The following is a 17,493-nucleotide window of genomic DNA, read 5'->3' as shown; positions in this document are numbered from 1 at the left end:
GAGGACGTGAATCCCAAGGAGGAAGACCTCCTGGGACGTCCAGTGACCAATAAGGAGCTTCCCTCTGAGGAACCAAAGGAATCTGAGACTCATCTAGAGACCATAGAGATTCCATTGAACCTCCTTATGCCCTTCATGAGCTCTGATGAGTATTCCTCTTCTGAAGAGAATGAGGATGTTACTGAAGAGCAAACTGCCAAGTTTCTTGGTGCAATCATGAAGCTAAATGCCAAATTATTTGGCATTGATACTTGGGAAGTTGAACCTCCCTTGTTCATCAATGAACTAAGTGATCTTGATCAACTGACATTGCCTTAGAAGAGACAGGATCCTGGGAAGTTCATAATACCTTGTACCATAGGCACCATGATCTTTAAGGCTCTGTGTGACCTTGGTTCAGGAATAAACCTCATGCCCCTCTCTGTAATAGAGAAACTGGGAATCTATGGGGTGCAAGCTGCTAAAATCTCATTAGAGATGGCAGACAGTTCAAGAAAATAGGCTTATGGACAAGTAGAGGACGTGTTAGTAAAGGTTGAAGGCCTTTACATCCCTGCTGATTTCATAGTCTTGGATACTGGAAAGGAAGAGGATGAATCCATCATCCTAGGAAGACCTTTCCTGGACACAGCAAGAGCTGTGATTGATGTTGACAGAGGTGAAATAGTCCTTCAATGGAATGAGGACTCCCTTGTGTTTAAAACTCAAGGATCTCCCTCTGCAACCATGGAGAGGAAGCAGAAAAAGCTTCTCTCAAAGCAGAGTCAACCCAAGCCCCCACAGTCAAACTCTAAGTTTGGTGTTGGGAGGCCACAACCAAACTCTAAGTTTGGTGTTGAACTCCCATATCCAAACTCTAAGTTTGGTGTTGGGGAGTTTCAACAATGCTCTGAACATCTGTGAGGTTCCATGAGAGCCCACTGTCAAGCTATTGACATTAAAGAAGCGCTTGTTGGGAGGCAACCCAATGTTTATTTATCTAACTCTATTATTCTTGTTTTTCATGTTTTCTTAGGTTCATGATCTTGTGGGGTCACAAAATAAATATAAAAATTGAAAACGGAGTCAAAAACAGCAGAAGAAAAATCACACCCTGGAGGAGCATCTGCCTGGCGTTCAACGCCAGAACAGAGCATGGTTCTGGCGCTGAACGCCCAGAACAAGCATGGTCCTAGCGTTCAACGCCAGAAATGGCAACAAATGGGTGTTGAACGCCCAAAATGGGCACCAACCTGGCGCTGAACGCCCAGAGTTGTGTGCAAGGGCATTTTACATGCCTAAATTGGTGCAGGGATATAAATGCCTTGACACCTCAGGATCTGTGGACCCCACAGGATCATCTCAGGATCTGTGGACCCCACAGGATCATCTCAGGATCTATGGACCCCACAGGATCCCCACCTACCTCATCATCTCTCTTTCCATTCATGATCATCCCTTCTATTTTCCATTTACCACTCACATCCATACACCCACTACCTCCAAAATTCAACATCTCTCTCCCACCCAATCCCACCCATATGGCCGAATAAACTCATCCATCCATCTCCTCCATATCTTCTTCTTCTTCTTCTATTCTTTCTTCTTTTGCTCGAGGGCGAGCAACATTCTAAGTTTGGTGTGGTAAAAGCATAGCTTTTTTGTTTTTTCCATAACCATTGATGGCACCTAAGGCCAGAGAAACCTCTAGAAAGAGGAAAAGGAAGACAAAAGCTTCCATCAAGGGTCTATAGCTCAGTGGTAGAACATTTGACTGCAAATCAAGAGATCCCTGAGATACCTCAGGAGATACATTTTCTTCCACACAATTATTGGAAGCAACTAAGGGTGGAACATCAAGAGCACTCCATCATCCTTCATGAAATAAGAGAAGATCAAAAAGCAATGAGGGAGGAGCAACAAAGACAAGGAAGAGACATAGAGGAGCTCAAGGACATCTTTGGTTCCTCAAGAAAGAAACGCCACCATCACTAAGGTGGATTCATTCCTTGTTCTTATTTCTTCTATTTTTCATTTTCTATGTTATGTGCTTATCTATGTTTGTGTCTTCATTACATGATCATTAGTAGTTAGTAACTTTGTCTTAAAGTTATGAATGTCCTATGAATCCATCACCTCTCTTAAATGAAAAATGTTTTAATTCAAAAGAACAAGAAGCACATGAGTTTTGAATTTATCCTTGAACTTAGTTTAATTATATTGATGTGGTGACAATGCTTCTTGTTTTCTGAATGAATGCTTGAACAGTGCATATGTCTTTTGAAGTTGTTGTTTAAGAATGTTAAATATGTTGGCTCTTGAAAGAATGATGACTAGGAGACATGTTATTTGATAATCTGAAAAATCATAAAAATGATTCTTGAAGCAAGAAAAAGCAGCAAAGAACAAAGCTTGCAGAAAAAAAAAAATAGGCGAAAAAAAAATAGAAAGAAAAAAGAAAAAGCAAGCAGAAAAAGCCAAAAGCTCTTAAAACCAAGAGGCAAGAGCAAAAAGCCAATAACACTTAAAACCAAAAGGCAAGGGCAAACAAAAAGGATCCCAAGGCTTTGAGCATCAGTGGATAAGAGGGCCTAAATGAATAAAATCCTGGTCTAAGCGGCTAAACCAAGCTGTCCCTAACCATGTGCTTGTGGCGTGTAGGTGTCAAGTGAAAACTTGAGACTGAGCGGTTAAAGTCAAGGTTCAAAGTAAAAAAAAAAGGAGTGTGCTTAAGAACCCTGGACACCTCTAATTGGGGACTTTAGCAAAGCTGAGTCACAATCTGAAAAGGTTCACCCAGTTATGTGTCTGTGGCATTTATGTATCCGGTGGTAATACTGGAAAACAAAGTGCTTAGGGCCACGGCCAAGACTCATAAAATAGTTGTGTTCAAGAATCATCATACTGAACTAGGAGAATCAATAACAATATCTAAACTCTGAGTTCCTATAGATGCCAATCATTCTGAACCTCAATCGATAAAGTGAGATACCAAAACTATTCAAGAGGCAAAAAGCTATAAGTCCCGCTCATTTGATTGGAGCTATGTTTCATTGATAGTTTGGAATTTATAGTATGTTCTATTCTTTTTATCCTAATTTTGATTTTCAGTTGCTTGGGGACAAGCAACAATTTAAGTTTGGTGTTGTGATGAGCGGATAATTTATACGCTTTTTGGCATTGTTTTTAGTATATTTTTAGTAGAATCTAGTTACTTTTAGGGATGTTTTTAATAGATTTTATGTTAAATTCACATTTCTGGACTTTACTATGAGTTTGTGTGTTTTTCTGTGATTTCAGGTATTTTCTGGCTGAAATTGAGGGACCTGAGCAAAAATCAGATTCAGAGGTTGAAGAAGGACTGCTGATGCTGTTGGATTCTGACCTCCCTGCACTCAAAATGGATTTTCTGGAGCTACAGAACTCAAAATGGCGCGCTTTCAATTGCGTTGGAAAGTAGACATCCAGGGATTTCCAGTAATATATGATAGTCCATACTTTGACCAAGAATAGATGACGTAAACTGGCGTTCAACGCCAGCTCTCTGCCCAAATCTGGCGTCCAGCGCCAGAAAAGGATCCAAAACCAGAGTTGAACGCCAGAAATAGATCAAAACTTGGCGTTCAACTCCACAAATGGCCTCTGCACGTGGAAAGCTAAAGCTCAGCCCAAGCACACACCAAGTGGGCCCCGGAAGTGGATTTATGCATCAATTACTCACTCATGTAAACCCTAGTAGCTAGTTTATTAAAAATAGGACATTTTACTAGTGTATTTGACATCCTGGATTGTATTTTGATCCTGTGATCACGTTTTAGGGGGCTGGCCATCTCGGCCATGCCTGGACCTTTCACTTATGTATTTTTAACGGTAGAGTTTCCACACTCCATAGATTAAGGTGTGGAGCTCTGCTGTTCCTCAAAGATTAATGCAAAGTACTACTGTTTTCTATTCAATTCTCCTTATTTCGCTTCTAAGATATTCATTCGCACTTCAACCTGAATGTGATGAACGTGACAATCATCATCATTCCCTATGAATGCGTGCCTGACAACCACTTCCGTTCTACATTAGAATTGAATGAGTATCTCTTAGATCTCTTAATTGGAATCTTCGTGGCGTAAGCTAGAATGATGGCGGCATTCAAGAGAATCCGGAAGGTCTAAACCTTGTCTGTGGTATTCCGAGTAGGATTCAATGACTGAATGACTATGACGAGCTCCAAACTCGTGATTGCTGGGCATTAGTGACAGACGCAAAAAGATAGTAAATCCTATTCCAGCATGATCGAGAACCGACAGATGAATAGCCGTGCCGTGACAGGGTGCGTTGACCATTTTCACTGAGAGGATAAGATGAAGCCATTGACAAGGGTGATGCCTCCAGACGATTAGCCGTGCTATGACAGAGCATTGGATCATTTTCCAGAGAGATGACCGAAAGTAGCCATTGACAGTGGTGATATATCACATAAAGCCAGCCATGGAAAGGAGTAAGACTGATTGGATGAAGATAGCAGGAAAGCAGAGGTTCAGAGGAACGAAAGCATCTTCATTCGCTTATCTGAAATTCCTACCAATGAATTACATAAGTATTTCTATCCCTATTCTATTAATTATTATTCGAAAACACCATTATCAATTTATATCTTCCTAACTGAGATTTGCAAGGTGACCATAGCTTGCTTCATACCAACAATCTCCGTGGGATTCGACCCTTACTCACGTAAGGTATTACTTGGACGACCCAGTGCACTTGCTGGTTAGTTACACGGAGTTGTGAACCGTGGTCTTGGCATCATGTTTTTGGCGCCATTACCAGGGAAAGAAAGAGCGATGCATTTTACATAATTAAAGTGTAATCACGATTCCGCGTACCAGAAAGTAAGATGGGAAGATTGCAAGATGGTCACTACAAGTGATAAGGAGACTGAGGACAAGCCAAACAAGCCGTCAGAACAACCTGGAGATACCTCAGCAGAGAAGAAGGAAAAAGATCACCAAGAACCAAAAATCTCACAACAGGAGCTGCTGAGACTCTATGCACCCTTTCCCCAACTACTCAATGGTGCTGTGGAGAAGAGAATATACTCAAGATTTCTTGACTTGTTTGCATCTCTGCATGTAAACATACCATTCATCAAGGCCATCCAACAAATGCCTGCATACATCAAGTATATGAAGGAACTGCTTCCCAGGAAAAGCTCACTCAAGGGAGGCCAAACTATAGTGATGAACAAGGAGTGCAGCGCCCTCATTCAACCAGAGTTTCCTACAAAAAGAAAGGACCCAGGGAGTTTCTACATTCCTTGTGCCATTGGAGAAACCATGTTTGATAAGGGACTCTGCGATTTGGGAGCAAGCATCAACTTAATGCCCTTATCCCTTATGAAGAGGCTGCAGATCAATGAGATAATGCCCACAGATGTAGTCATCAGGCTGGCTGATAAAACTCAAAAACAAGCAATAGGAGTGATGGAAAATGTGTTGGTAAAGGTTGGGAAATACTTCCTTCCAACAGACTTTTTCATATTGGACATGGAAGAGAGTCACACTCACCCAATCATATTGGGAAGACCATTCCTAGCTACAGCCAGAGCACTCATAGATGTAGAGCGAGGGGAGCTAATTTTGAGGATCCATGATGAACAACTCAGGTTTAATGTCTTCAAACTCTCACAAGAAACAGATCAAGAGAACAAGGAACCAAGAAAAAATCACAGTGAGATACTGAAGGAAGAAACAAGCACTGAAGCACAACCAGCACATCTGGGAACTCCCTTGATTGATGAACAAGGCAAACAACAATTGCAACAGCTCAAAGAAAATCAGAAGGAACCCAAACCACCAGAATCATATGAAACCAGTAACCACATTTCCTTAGAGGAGGAGGTCACAAAGAGTAAGACAACATCACAAGGAACAAAGAAGAAGGTACCAAGGAGGTGGAGGAACAAGAAGATCCCTACCGAGGACTTCCCTCTAGGGGATAAAGTGATCTCAGCTTACTTCCCAGATATCCCCCCTGATCTCCCCACTGTACCATCTCAGTTACCTAAGGTCTTCACTATCAACAGAGTTCTCTCCTTGGAACATGTAGAGATCATTGATACAACCAATGGATATAGGTCCACAGCAAGAGGGGAGGACTTGAAGCATTATCAACCTCCCTGATGAAGGAGAAATGTCAAGCTAGTGACGCTAAAGAAGCACTTCATGGGAGGCAACCCATGTTTTATATGCTTTTAGAAAATAGTGAATAAGTTAATATTCATGAATTCCAACCCAAACTTGACAAACACTTGGTGAAATTCTTATTATACAGTATATAGTGAAGAATAAGTTTGGTGTTCAGAGCATGCCAAGAGAGCATGAATGCAACTCAGAGCATGCTAGTCTTGGAGCCTTGAACAAAACTTTTTCATCACAGTGCTACAAACTAAGTTTGGTGTCACCCAAGGTACCACCAATGTGCATATAAGGATACACAGTTAGTTAGTTAGTTGGTGTTCATGAATAAACAATCTAGTTATTTTTCTTTATTATTCTAGCCATAAAATTTCTCAATGATATTAATTTTTCTTGTTTTATTTTATAGGAAAAGGGAAAGGAGCATTGAAGGGAATTGATTGGACAATTAAATAAGGAAGGCTCGGACACCACAAAAGGAGGGTACTACACACGTGCCTCAAGGAGGGACGCATTGGAAAATGTTGCCATGCAACATTGAAAAAGATGAGGACCCCGTGTGGATAAAAGAGGGCATTCCAATAACCGTTCGACGGATGCATGCTGCCGCATCCCCCCTGCCTCAACAGAAGCAAAGGAAGAGGCCAGCACCTCAAGTAGTAGAAGGACAAGTCTTAGAGGGGCAAACACCAGCCACTTTGGATATGCACCAACTACAGGAAGCCATTGATGGCCTATCTAGACAATATTTGGAAAGCCAAGGAGCACAGAAAGAGCTTCAATTACAGATGATGGGACAGCAAGAGGAATCACTCTCAAGATGGATGACTCAACAAGAGAAGTGGCAAAAGCAAATGATGGATCAGCAACTGAGTCAAGGACAACAATGGAGTGAAACATTCCACAGGATAAAACAAAGGCAAAATGAACAACAAGAATCCATCCAGAAGCTAATCAACATCCAAGCACATCAAGGTGCACATATACATGAGATGCATCGAAGACAAATAGAACAGGCAGAACTATTAGACGAGCAAAGGGCATTCGCAGAAGGAGTTTACATGAGCGAGACTAGGCATCATATAAACACTCAAGCCAGGCTCAGATACTTAGTAGGACAGCTGCCTATATTGCATTCGGGAATCGCAAGGTATGAAGAAATGAAGGATGAATTAGCACGAGAAGAAAGACAAAAGGTGGAAGAGAGTCATGAATCAGTGAGGAAGGCACTTGAGGATTGGAAGCAAGCAGGATTGGCACGGATGCGAGGAAATACAAGAGGACACAAAGAAGACAAACAAGGAGGGGAGCATGGGCATCCTCATGAGTAAAAGGTGGTGGAGTTCCTTCTTTGATCCATTTTTTTCTATGCTTTAAATAAGGAAGATCTTGTATGAAATAGAACATGCTTCCATGTTAGTTGAAACCCTTTTAAATTCTGTCTTTTAAGTTTTTTATTGCTTAGGTCTAGGATTGCTAGTCTGAATGTCATTACTGCGTCATTTCCTTACTTACTTGTATGCTTGTCCTTTTGAATCAAATGAAAAGAGAATGAGTGTTTTATAAAAGACCAGAGTGGAGTTCATACTATGGAGTAAGTTCCTGAGTTTGTGGTGTGGTCATAAGTTAGCTAAGTTGGTTCAACCACAAGGTGGGAAGACAACTATCTGTCATGAATCATATGCTTGAACACACCCCATGAGACTAGCTAAATAACAAGATCCTAATAAGAAAAAGGGAAAGAACAATCAAAGTTGAAGAATAAAAGAAAAATAGCAAGAAAAGAGGCTAGGCACCAAGGGTTTGAGTCTTGAGGGATGTGTCTGTGGTGTTCCTGTACCAAGGATCTGCTTGGATTACTAAGCTCTCAGGGGTGCTTTATCACCTGGTAACTTGGGTTAACTAACCCGGGATTATCAGCTGAAAGTCCACTATCAAGAGCAATCTTTGCTACAGAACATTTAGTAACCCAAAGAGGTGCTGGACACCAAGACCTCAAGGAAAGAAAATAAACAAACCATGTGCCTGTGGTGTGTATGTATGGGGGAGAGACTTGAGGAAGTAAGTCCTTAGGGGTGCTCCAACACCTAGCACCTTGAACCAACTGGTTCGGGAGTGTTGGCTGAAAGCTTATTCTAAAGAGTTGCCCCCTTACAGAGCACTTAGCCTAAGAACACAAATAAGCCCTGAAATGACAACAAAAGGATCAATGAATAAAAGTCTCATGGGATGCAATCAAGTGAGTATTCTAGAACATGATAAAGGTCTGAAATCCAGCGAAGGAATGAACCTAAGTTGCTATGCATGAAACCACCATAAAACCAGGGACATGACTTCCACAAGAATGACTCATTTTCTCTTGGCATTCCATTCATCATTCTCTTGTTCCAGTACTTGCTTAGGGACAAGCAAGCTTTAAGTTTGGTGTTGTGATGCCAGGGCATTTTGGCCAGTTTCACTGACCTTTTCTTTACTGTTTTTAAGGTAGTTTCATGCATTTTCTTAGAAAATAAGCTAGTTTTGGGTAGATATTCACTTACATCTTAATTCAAGAATACATTGTGCACTTTACATGATTTCATGAGAATTTTGCATGAATTATATGACAAATTAGAGGATGCATGTCTCATGATTTGGATTAGAACTTTGATGCACTTTATTGCTTGATTTCAGGACAAAGGAAGCAAGGAAGAACCACGTTAGCAGCCACGTTAGTCCCACTAACGTGACCTCTAACGTGGAATGGGTGCTAACTTGCAAAGTTAATGAGAAAGGTAATTGCCAATAACGCCCTCAAATCCATCATAAGCCCACGTTAAGAGTCACGTTAAATAAGTTAACGTGAACTCTAACGTGGAAGAAGACAACAAGGCCAACGTTAGTGACACTCTCCTTTGTCACTAACGTTGGACCAAGCTCATAATTGGCCACGTTAGTTGCCAAGTTAACTTAGTTAACGTGGACTCTAACGTTAAGAAGCAAAAGATAAGCCAACGTTAGTGACATTCACCTTTGTCACTAATGTTGGCCAAGCCTCCATAAGCCACGTTAACTCCCACGTTAACTTAGTTAACGTGGAAACTAACGTGGAGAGGGCAATTGATAGCCAACGTTAGTGACACTTACCTTTGTCACTAACGTTGGGGTGAACTGATGACGAGTCATCTTAGCCTATTTTAACTAGTCTTTTTCTTGTGTTTTCATTAGAATTATGCACTTTCTTGAGCTACAAGCAAGCTAATTGAGTAGATTTTCATGTTTCCCTTGATTGAACCAACCATATATGAATTCATGCCATTTCATGAGGTTTTATGCTATATTTGTTGCATATTATGAAAGATTGAATATCTCATGATTTTGAGCATAGCTTTGATGAGTTTGGTTGATTAATGATAGGTGAAGAAAACTTGGAGAAAGGTTGAAGCAAAGAGGAATGGCTAGGAGTGAAGAGAGGACAATGAAATAAGTGAAATTGAACCAGGAAGCAAGAAGTTAGCCCCAACGTTAGCCCCCTAACTTAGAGGCTAACGTTGGAACTTGAAATTTCCTCCCTGGCCATCCCACGTTTGCGCCAACGTTAGCCCCCTAACTTGGAGGCTAACGTTGGCACATGAATTACAAAGGGAGAAGGGCCAACGTTAGCCCCAACGTTAGCCCCCTAACTTGGAGGCTAACGTTGGAACTTGAGAAGATCTCCCCTGGGCACCAACGTTTGCGCCAACGTTAGCCCCCTAACTTGGAGGCTAACGTTGGAACATGAATTACAAAGGGAGAAGGGCCAACGTTTGCGCCAACGTTAGCCCCCTAACTTGGAGGCTAACGTTGGCGCCACTAGCATACAAGACAAGGCCAACGTTAGGGTCAAAGTTAGACCCCTAACGTTGGCACCAACGTCCATACCAGAAAAATGTGTTGTCCGCTATGAAAAGTTGGAGCCAAAGTTAGACCCCTAACTTTGGCTCAAACTTTTGGTCCAACTTTGGCTAACCTCAAAACCAGTTCAATTGGTTCACTTTGGTTCTTCTTCAAACTTCAAGAGCAATCAACCAAGGCCTCTTTCAACCCAATTCCACCAAGAGCAAAGGCCCAACTCAAGGCTTGAAGATCATTTGAAGAAAGTGTATAAATAGGATAGAATTCAAGTTCTTCGGGGAGCTTTCCTTTTGGAATTTTCATAATAGTTTTCGGAGAGCTTTTGTGAACTTTAATTTCTTTGTTTCCATTGCTTTCAATTTCATTTTACATTTGTCTTGGATCTTGGATTGGAGAATTGAAGAAATTCTGTTTCAATCTCAATCTTGGATCTCTCTGTTTCTTTACTGTTAATTGAATTTCATTTCTGGTTAATTGCTCTTCATCTATTTTCTTTGCAATTTACAATTTCCTTGCAATTGTTCTTGTTGGATCTAGGAAGGCATTGAGATCTAGACTTGGTTTTCTAGTCTCTGGGTCCTGAGATCTAAATTTCCCATTTCAATTCCTTGTTTACTGCTTCTTATGTTCATTTACTTTTCTGCTTCATATCCGGTTCAATCCCAATTCCCTTTCCCTCTTCTGTTTAATGCAATTTAATTTTTCCTTGTTCAATTTCTGCAAATCCACATCCCAATCCCCTTTACATTTCAAGCAATTTACATTCCTTGCACTTTAAGATTCCGCAATTTACATTTCTTGCACTCTAAGCTTCCGCCATTTAATTTCTTGTTCTTTACATTTCAGCAATTTATTTCTTGTTCTCTTTACTTCAATGCAATTTAATTCTGCAAGTCACAAAACCATCAATCAAATCTTGATTCGCTTGACTAAATCAACCACTAAACTAAAATTGCTCAATCCTTCAATCCCTGTGGGATCGACCTCACTCCCGTGAGTTTTTATTACTTGATACGACCCGGTACACTTGCTGGTTAGTTTTGGGTGTTTTTGGAGAAATTTATTTTTCCTCCAAAATATCTCATCAAGTTTTTGGCGCCGTTGCCGGGGATTGATTAGATTGACAATGATTAAGTGAGGTGGTAATCTAGATCAAGCATTTTTTCTTTAATTTTTGATTAACCCACTAACTGTTTGAAGTTTTGCCTGAGCTAATAGAAACCTCATTCTAGCAATAGAGTGAAATTTCCTTGTCTCATCCTGCTGAATATGATTCTCATAGCTTGATAAATAAACAAGAGAAGTGATTTTCGTTCATTAATCTCTTAAGTTTACCAACTGTTTGACACATGGTGTCAACCAATCCTCTGACTACATTCTTGGATGAGAATATCCAATTTTCATTTGGATTGTTTGTGATTGTGCAGGTCATGGAGGAAAGGAATCCTACGGCAAGAGGAGAAAAACTGAGGCATTATGATTTCCAGCCTCCATAATCAAAGAGCAAGATGTCAAGCTAGTGACAATAAAAGAGCGCTTGTTGGGAGGCAACCCAACCGGAGGTAGTTTTCTTTTCATAGCTCTTTTAATAAAAGGTTAGTTAGCTTTACCTATATTGCAAGAAGCTAAGTTTGGTGTTGCACACCAAAACAATATAAGGGAGAATGAAGGATTCTAAGTTTGGTGTTCCACCAAAATCTCATTTAAAAACATATTCTCACCTTTTGCATAATGCTAGCTTCAAGCAGTTAGATAAACTAATTAACTGTTTTGCTAGTTTAGTTTTCAGTTTTGTTACTGTTGAAAAAGAAAAACAAAGAGTTTTACACATGGTTAATCTGATGCACAAGAACCATTGGCAAGGTACTAAGTTTGGTGTTCTCACACCAAAGTAAGTACAAAGGCCCACAAATAAATCCTGCATACTAACCATTGTTTCTAAGTGCTTGGGAAACAAGCAACTTCCAATATCAGTGCAGAGCATCATACAAGCCTTTGGAGGGATTAAGAATCATCAACCAAAGAAACAAAAGATGAACATAAAGGCCAGCAATGATGATGATGAGAAGAAGGAAAGCAAGCGAACTCCAAAAGGTTGTATTGTTAAGTGATTATCTTACATCAAACACTGCTATGATTGAGAGTGGTTTAGTTTCCCTGATTATCTGTCTGCATAGCATAGTTTTTTTGTAATTCAATAAGCAAGATGTTTGATCATTCACAACATTCTTATCTTCAAAATTTGTTTGCACTCAATTTTCAAGAAATGCATCAAATGAAAGTTCTTTGAAAAGAAGGATTGAGGAATTAAACAATTTTGAGGCAAGCAAAAGATTAGGAGAAGTGGTGGTTCTAGTTGTATGATTTTGTATTGAGGTTGCATGCTTGTGAAAACTTGCATGGGAGCTCATAGGCAGGACATGAAGTTCAAAGAAGTATTATGGAGATTCTCAAAAATCAATTGATCCGAGAAGCAGCAAGCAAAACAAAAATAAAGTAAAGAAAATACAAAAGCAAAAAGAACATGGCCCAAGGCTCTGAGCATCAATTACTAGGCAGAAAAAGAAAGAAAGAAATAAAAACTCAAAGAGTTGTTATCCTAGTAAATGCTTGTGGTTGAAGTGTGTCAAGGAAAGAGGCTTGAGCAAGTAAATCCTTAGGGGTGCTTTAACACCTAATACCTTAAAACCAACTGGTTTAGGAGTATTGATTGAAAGCTTATCTAAAGAGCCGCTTTGAGACATGATACTTAGAGTCGAGGCCAAAGCACAGAAACTATAAGCTGCTTCAAGGTGATTACATATAAAGAGATCTCCATGGTACCATTAGGATGAAAATCCTAAGACCTACGACTCCCAATATGTAAGGACTAGTGAGCACTGAAGCCCTTGCATGAGCATATGATTTAGAGTTCACCCCACTGATACTTGATCACTTCACTCACTGCACTTTACAAGTGTTCCTCAATCCATCTTAATTGGAAGAATCTCTGAACATAATTCATTTCTTGCTTGGGGACAAGCAAGCTTTAAGTTTGGTGTTGTGATGACGAGTCATCTTAGCCTATTTTAACTAGTCTTTTTCTTGTGTTTTCATTAGAATTATGCACTTTCTTGAGCTACAAGCAAGCTAATTGAGTAGATTTTCATGTTTCCCTTGATTGAACCAACCATATATGAATTCATGCCATTTCATGAGGTTTTATGCTATATTTGTTGCATATTATGAAAGATTGAATATCTCATGATTTTGAGCATAGCTTTGATGAGTTTGGTTGATTAATGATAGGTGAAGAAAACTTGGAGAAAGGTTGAAGCAAAGAGGAATGGCTAGGAGTGAAGAGAGGACAATGGAATAAGTGAAATTGAACCAGGAAGCAAGAAGTTAGCCCCAACGATAGCCCCCTAACTTAGAGGCAAACGTTGGAACTTGAAATTTCCTCCCTGGCCATCCCACGTTTGCGCCAACGTTAGCCCCCTAACTTGGAGGCTAACGTTGGCACATGAATTACAAAGGGAGAAGGGCCAACGTTAGCCCTAACGTTAGCCCCCTAACTTGGAGGCTAACGTTGGAACTTGAGAAGATCTCCCCTGGGCACCAACATTTGCGCCAACGTTAGCCCCCTAACTTGGAGGCTAACGTTGGCACATGAATTACAAAGGGAGAAGGGCCAACGTTTGCGCCAACGTTAGCCCCCTAACTTGGAGGCTAACGTTGGCGCCACTAGCATACAAGACAAGGCCAACGTTAGGGTCAAAGTTAGACCCCTAACGTTGGCACCAACGTCCATACCAGAAAAATGTGTTGTCTGCTATGAAAAGTTGGAGCCAAAGTTAGACCCCTAACTTTGGCTCAAACTTTTGGTCCAACTTTGGCTAACCTCAAAACCGGTTTAATTGGTTCACTTTGGTTCTTCTTCAAACTTCAAGAGCAATCAACCATGGCCTCTTTCAACCCAATTCCACCAAGAGCAAAGGCCCAACTCAAGGCTTGAAGATCATTTGAAGAAAGTGTATAAATAGGATAGAATTCAAGTTCTTCGGGGAGCTTTCCTTTTGGAATTTTCATAATAGTTTTCGGAGAGCTTTTGTGAACTTTAATTTCTTTGTTTCCATTGCTTTCAATTTCATTTTACATTTGTCTTGGATCTTGGATTGGAGAATTGAAGAAATTCTGTTTCAATCTCAATCTTGGATCTCTCTGTTTCTTTACTGTTAATTGAATTTCATTTCCGGTTAATTGCTCTTCATCTATTTTCTTTGCAATTTACAATTTCCTTGCAATTGTTCTTGTTGGATCTAGGAAGGCATTGAGATCTAGACTTGGTTTTCTAGTCTCTGGGTCCTGAGATCTAAATTTCCCATTTCAATTCCTTGTTTACTGCTTCTTATGTTCATTTACTTTTCTGCTTCATATCCGGTTCAATCCCAATTCCCTTTCCCTCTTCTGTTTAATGCAATTTAATTTTTCCTTGTTTAATTTCTACAAATCCACATCCCAATCCCCTTTACATTTCAAGCAATTTACATTCCTTGCACTTTAAGATTCCGCAATTTACATTTCTTGCACTCTAAGCTTCCGCCATTTAATTTCTTGTTCTTTACATTTCAGCAATTTATTTCTTGTTCTCTTTACTTCAATGCAATTTAATTCTGCAAGTCACAAAACCATCAACCAAATCTTGATTCGCTTGACTAAATCAACCACTAAACTAAAATTGCTCAATCCTTCAATCCCTGTGGGATCGACCTCACTCCCGTGAGTTTTTATTACTTGATACGACCCGGTACACTTGCCGGTTAGTTTTGGGTGTTTTTGGAGAAATTTATTTTTCCTCCAAAATATCTCATCATGAACCACCAAGAGCCACCATGAGCAACGTTAACTCCCACGTTAACTTAGTTAACGTGGAAGCTAATGTGGATAAAGAAATGATGAGCCAACGTTAGTGACAATCACCTTTGTCACTAATGTTGGAGATGGCTAGCATGACTACGTTAGAAGCCACGTTAACTTAGTTAACATGGACTCTAACGTGGGTAATAGGGGCACATTGGAACGTTAGTGACAAAGGTAAGTGTCACTAACGTTCTCGAAAAATTGGCACTGCTACGTTAGAAGCCACGTTAACCTAGTTAACGTGGACTCTAACGTAGGGACAAGGGAGGACTCTCCACGTTATTGGGAAAGATAACTCCCAATAACGTGTGCGAAGGACCAAGAGGCAACGTTAGTGGTCATGTTAGTGCCACTAACGTTGAAGTCAACGTGATCATATTTGGGTTAGGAACGTTAGTGAAAAAGGTGATTGTCACTAACGTTCTCGAACCAACACTTTCACTTAACGTTGACACCACTAACGTCCTGAGTCAAAGTCCCTGCTTACTTCACCTTTTCTCTTTGCAAGCAAAGCTAAGCCCAATGAAAAGGATAACTACTTCAAACTCAAGATTCAGAGGCCCATACCCAAGACTTGAAGAGCCAACTAGAAGATGAGAAGAGTAGTATATATAAGAGTAGCTTTGAATTAGTTAGAGTTGGAAAACTTTAGGGAGCCTTTGGCATAGAACTACTCTCTGTATTTTACTTTCTCTGCACTTCTAGTTTTACTTTCATCATGTATTCTCCATCTTTGTTTTCATTTTCCAGAGCTATGAACAACTAAACCCCTTTCATTGGGTTAGGGAGCTCTGTTGTAATTTGATGGATCAATATTAGTTTTCATTCTCCTTCTTCTATCTTTTCTCTTAATTTTACTAGAAAGCTTTCGATCTTCATCCAATTGGGTAGTTATCTTGGAAAAGAAGCTATTCAAACTTGGATCTCTTCTGAACCTTGAAAGAGGAATGAAGAGATCATGCTAGAAATGCTTTCTCATGCTGGACCAAATTGGGTTTGGATGGATATGTGACTATAATCCTACCAACACTTGATTTGGGAAATGCATGTGGTATAATCAGTGACCATACTTCATCTCTTCTCATGAGCAATTGACCAAGGAATTGGCTATTGATCAAGATTTGAGAGATTGAATTACCAAGAAATTAGAATTCGATCACTTAAGATTGCCAAGGAGATCAATGAATGCATTGATTGAGGAAGAGATGAAAATGAACTTGATCCGGAGAATGCAACATCTCCTGAGCCCAATGAACTCCCCATTTCTGATCTTAACCATTCTCTTTAATTTCTGCCATTTACTTTTATGAGCAATTACCCCATTCCCGTTTAAGATTCTGCAATTTACTTTCCGCCATTTACATTCAGCTCTTTAATTCTAGCATTTATTATTTCTGCTATTTACTTTCCCGTCATTTAACTTTCTGCAAATCTCAAATCAAATTCTGGTTCACTCAACTAGAACATTCCTCTAATTTAAGTTGCTTGATCAATCAATCCCTGTGGGATTCGACCTCACTCTATTGTGAGTTTTTACTTGACGACAAATTCGGTACACTTGCCGAAGAAAATTTGTTGAGAGACAAGTTTTGTGCGTATCAAATAGCAAATAGAATATATTCTTATTATTAATTTTTTTTTGAATACTGATAATTTGAAAACGCACAAGAAAAACAAGAAAAAAAACACAAAACAAGAAAAACTAAAGATCAAACAAGGAAAATAAACAAGAACAACTTGAAGATTAAGAAAGAACTAAGAACATATAATTCGAAAAATTGAAAGAAAAATAAAATTATGCAATTGACACCAAACTTAAATTATAAAACTAAACTCAACAAAAGACTAAATGATGAAGTTATTGGTTTAAAGAAAAAATTTCGAAAATAATTTAGAAAAATAAAATAAGGATTTCAAAATTTTAACCAAAAACAATAATAGAAGACTCTAAACCAAAAAGAAAAATTTTTCTTAATCTAAGCAACAAAATAAACCGTCAGTTGTCCAAACTCGAACAATCCCCGGCAACGGCGCCAAAAACTTGGTGCACGAAATTGTGATTCACAACTCCGCACAACTAACCAGCAAGTGCACTGGGTCGTCCAAGTAATACCTTACGTGAGTAAGGGTCGATCCCACGAAGATTGTTGGCTTGAAGAAATCTATGGTTATCTTGTAAATCTTAGTCAGGAAATCAATTATGATTATCAGTTTGAATTGCGAAAAATAAGAGAGCATGAAATAAATACTTGTTATGCAGTAATGGAGAATATGTTGGAGTTTTGGAGATGCTTTGTCTTCTGAATTTCTACTTTCCCCCTGTCTTCTTCTTCACGCACGCAAGGTTCCTCCTATGGCAAGCTGTGTGTTGGTGGATCACCGTTGTCAATGGCTACCATCCGTCCTCTCAGTGAAAAGGGTCCAGGTGCGCTGTCACCGCACGACTAATCATCGGTCGGTTCTCACTCCTGCTGGAATAGGATCCATTGATCCTTTTGCGTCTGTCACTACGCCCAACCTTTGTGAGTTTAAAACTCATCACAGTCATTCAATC

Source organism: Arachis ipaensis, chromosome B3, assembly GCF_059453495.1.
Source record: "Arachis ipaensis isolate K30076 ecotype BB chromosome B3, ASM5945349v1, whole genome shotgun sequence".
NCBI lineage: Eukaryota > Viridiplantae > Streptophyta > Magnoliopsida > Fabales > Fabaceae > Arachis > Arachis ipaensis.
Note: the sequence above shows the minus strand (reverse complement) of the source record.